Source organism: Balaenoptera ricei, chromosome 11, assembly GCF_028023285.1.
Source record: "Balaenoptera ricei isolate mBalRic1 chromosome 11, mBalRic1.hap2, whole genome shotgun sequence".
Lineage (NCBI taxonomy): Eukaryota > Metazoa > Chordata > Mammalia > Artiodactyla > Balaenopteridae > Balaenoptera > Balaenoptera ricei.
This window is the reverse complement of record NC_082649.1, coordinates 47,552,795-47,557,469: the sequence shown is the minus strand read 5'-3', so window position 1 is coordinate 47,557,469 and position 4,675 is coordinate 47,552,795.

Sequence of the window (4,675 nt, the reverse complement as noted above, 5' to 3'; positions counted from 1 at the left end):
CCCCTATTTTCATAGCAGCACTATTCACAATAGCCAAGACATGGAAATAGCCTAAATGTCCATCAACAGATGAATGGATAAAGATGTGGTAAATATATACAATGGAATACTACTCAGCCATAAAAAAATGAAATAATGTCATTTGCAGCAACATGGATGCAACTAAAGATTATCATACTAAGTGAACTCAGAAAGAGAAAGACAAATACCATATGATATCACATATGTGGAGTCTAAAATGTGACACAAATGAGCCTATCTATGAAACAGAAACAGACTCACAGACATAGAGGACAGACTTGTAGTCTCTGGGGAGAGGGATGGACTGGGAGTTTGGGTTCAGTAGATGCAAACTATTACATATAGAATGGATAAACAACAAGGTCCTACTGTATAGCACAGGGAACTATATTCAATAACCTGAGATAAACCATAATGGAAAAGAATATAAAAAAGAATGTGTGCAGTGGAGGATTACTGGACTGAATGTCAATATTATGACATAGTATGAGTGTGTTTCATGTTTGGTAATTGCAACCATTGTTGCTTTTGTTGTGGTAATGCATGTACAATGCTTGGTGTCAGTCTATTTACCTCTTGTAAAAATAAAATACAGTGTGTGTGTGTGTGAAAAAAAAAAAAAGAAAGGGAATACATTAAACTGCTAATAGCTGTTACCGCTGGGTGACAGGATTTAAAAAAAAAAAAAAAGAATGTGTGTATGTATGTGTGTGTGTGTATATATATATATATACATTTATATATGTATATCAATTTGCAGTACAGCAGAAATTAACAGAACATTGTAAATCAACTATATGTCAATTAAAACAATCTAAAAAAATTACACTGAAAAATAAAATTTCTGACATTAAAAGTCAAATGTAAATAAGGGTTTACATATTGTATAATTACGAAATCTTTGCTACTAGTTTACAAAGAAAAGTTGGCACTTTATAAAATGAAATTGACATTTCAAACGTTGTCAATTCATGACCTTTGATAAGTTATATATTTTCAGAAAGACTGTGTTATTAAAGATATGTCTAAAATTCTGAACATTGGTAAAGCTATTCTACAAGATTTGGGAGGAGTAAAACTAGATTTATTTTCTTAAGAGCCAGGTTTCCTGTTCTCTATATTATAAAATAAGTACTTTTAAAATGTTTGAATTCCAAAATAAACTTTTGAAAATCAATAATGGTTTTTACTAAAATAGAAAATCTGCTGCCCATGCCCCTTAAAATTTCATTTATCTTCAATTTTATTTGAGATTCAGTGGGGTACCATTTTAAAGAATACTATACAAGAGGACCTCTATTTTAACCATTATTTTGAGCTCCAGTTCTCATTCTAACTCAATTTTAGATAATACAAAACTATGGAAAATAACACAATATTGCCATATAAGCTAGAATTTCCCAAAATGTGCTATAGGTTATATATACTATTGATAAATTTGAAATAAAATGTATTTATAAATACATAAGAAAAATATAAAATTTTCTCTGTGTTGTTATTCTGCAAGAATGCACTTTTAAGAAAGAAATGGTATACCAGATGAGAGAATATCTGGAAGTTTCATGGAATGCTTTTTTATTTAATTACAGAAAATGATGTAACTCTGGAAATTGGTTATTTTTGTTATAAAGTTTTCATACTCATATTCAAATTATATATTCATTATGTCATCAGTGTGACCAGTTCTATAGTTTGCTTCACTCCAAAGTGTAAATTGGAACTCATTAACTACTGATAGTTTTCTATCAATAAATTATTATTTTATAAAATTTACATATTCAATCAACTTTGGCAAACACTGCCACAATCAAAAGAGATGTCTCCAAACCAGGGTTCAAACTGAATAGTTTTATGGTTTATGATTTTCCATTTTGAGGCTCAGAAATACCTGGCAGTTTTTGTATTTGATGCTAATTCAGATAGGTGCTGGGCTTTGGGCAGACTGATTTGTGATTATTTACTGAACGAAAGAAGGCAACAGGTGGATTGCACATTTGGTGTCTTAGTGTTTTTTCTAACTGAGATTACTGAGGGTAATGTAACCAGTTTTACGTTTACCCAAAAAAGGTTTATTTCAAATAGCAAAATTCACTAAAAGTTTACCTGCTTTTTAAGTAAAACTCTCAGCATGTAGTGTTTAAAAAAATACTACTTTTCTAAGCAGGGAATGGGAAACTTTTCTAAAGGGCTAGTTAGTAAATATTTTAGACTTTGCCATACAACTTCTGTTGCATCTACACAATTCTGTTATTGTAGCAGGAAAGCAGCCATAGATAAAAGATAAATGAAGGAACATGGCTGTGTTCCAATAAAACTTTATTTATAGACACAAATTTGAATGTCATATAATTCTCATGTTTCAAAAAATAGCATTATTTTTGGAACTTTTTAACATTTAAAATTACAAAATCCACTCTTAGCTTGCAGGTCCTGCCAGCACAGGCTGTGAGCAGGATTTTGCCCATAGGTTGTAGGATGCCGTGACCTGTTCTAGAGAGAAACAGTGAAACCAACCCTCCTTAAGACCAGCATTCCAAAACAAATTGATTGCTCTAGACGTGTGCCAGAAAATGTGAAAACTAAAACCAAAACAACACAAAATATGAAGGGCTGCCCAAGGTGTGAGGGAATCAAGTCCTCCTCCAGGATACCCACCAGCTCTGCTCATGCATGGCCACCTCATCTTGGCATCCCCAGACACCAGCAATGAGTGAAGGCTGTTCAGACCCTGTGCCCCCGACCTGCCGCATGCAGAGTGCCCATTAGTAATGAGCAGCAGTTATTTGCTGGGCACAGTTCATCATCCATCAAGTCACCATTAACCACTGTGTCTACAGAGGAACAGAAAGCTGCCTTTCCAGCCCCACCCAGGGGCTTGCAGTCCAGCTACTAAGAGTCCTGCTTCTCTGACTGTTAATGGCCAGTTGAGTCCACCCGCTATTTTGTGCTCAGTGTAACCAAAGAGGTTTGGGGCTGTTTAGTGGCTCACAGCCAATGATTATAGATTACTCTGTCATTTCAATTCACCAAACACATTTTGGCAGGAGACAGAATGCCTTCTACACAATAATTTTATATAACTTTTTTTCCTTTTTTTTTTTGGTCCAGGATGGTAAATCTGGGCCCGTTCACATCAGAGATGAGGATGAAAAGGGCATGCAGGGAGCAGTGTGTAATTGACCCTGTGTTGTTGTCCCAGTATTGGCCTTGTGCGCAGCAGTACAGACAACTATGGGCCCGGAGCCTACCTGTCTTCCAGCTCCTTGGGTGTCAGGCCCAAAAGCAGGCAGAGCTAGGAATGTAAGTGCTCCTGAATCGCCAGACTTAGGTCAGGCTCGGGCTGCAGCTCTGCTGACAAATCCTGGAAGGAGCGCCCCTCGGTGCAGGTGGAGTGCACTGCACGCCCTTGGCCTGGGACAGCCAACACAGGTCAGGGCCCTTGTGCTCCCTCCTCCAGGTCCCTGAAAGTGCACAAGCTCCCTGCATTCGTGTTACCATCACAGGCGCTTGGCCCGGGAGCTGGAAGAGCAGAGGCCAAAGCCCTGGAGGGGGTTCAGTGAGGAGAGGGGCGGCCTCCAGGCCCACGAGCTGCTCTGGTCCTTGGCACGCAGGCAAAATGACAGAGGCTCTCAAGCTTCACTGTGGCTCCTCAACCTCACTGAAGAACTTCCCGCCGGCCAGCTCAGCCCCAGCTTGGTCATGAACCTTCCTGCCTCTTGCACTTGGCCCAGCCCTCTGGTCTGTGGGCACGTCCTCTGCCTGCTCGCCGCTCTCGAACTGATCCCAGGTCCCTCTGGCGCTGCTGCAGGAACTCGGCGCCTGCAAGATGGGTTGGTGGGCAAGGAAAGGAGCTCGAGGGCGGTGGCGCTATTCCAGCAACTCTTCTTGCCCCCAGGATGCGGCCGTTTCTTCCTGGAACAGGGACCTGTTCCGGACTCCAGGCCTCAGACGTCATCATCCTCACCAATCTCCACGCAGAAGAACCCAGGAGGAGGGCGTCAGTGCCCACGGTGTCAGGATGTTAGAGGAGTCTCTGTAGCACTTAGGTCCAGATGCTTACAACCTCACATGTGCGCCCCTAGGGTCTCCATGACACCTTCCACCCATGGACTTGTTGAGATCTCCCAGCCATGGCTCCAGACGCCTCTGGAGTCTTAACTCCTTGGGCATTGAAGGAGCGATCCCGCAGATGCTGTCTCAGTTTCTTGCCCAGAAGATGCAGCAAAATTGCCAGGCCATACGGCCCTAGAGTGTGTAGTGCCTCCCTCTCTTTCTATTCCTTCCTTCCTAAACTTTAGGACACTCTGGCTCCAAACCCAGAAACTTGACCCCAACCAGTGCACTGGCCCCTAGGCTTTTCTAAAAGTAGGTGGCCAGAATTGCAGCCCCCACCTCCAGGATTCAGCTAAGTGACTTTTGAGCTTCAGAGAGTCTGAGGTGTTTTCAGGGCAGAGGAATGGACACCACCTAGGAACAAATGCCTGAGGCCACTGGCACCTGACTCGGAAAACATCCCTGCTCCTCGCACTTGTTCCATCCTGCATGCCCTAAAATAAATGTGGGATTTACTCATGATCTTTGTTTCTCCTTGACCTTAGTGAGTCAGGACCTCCCTCTGTGGGCCCCAACACACTGCTGTGTTGTGTTCTTTTGT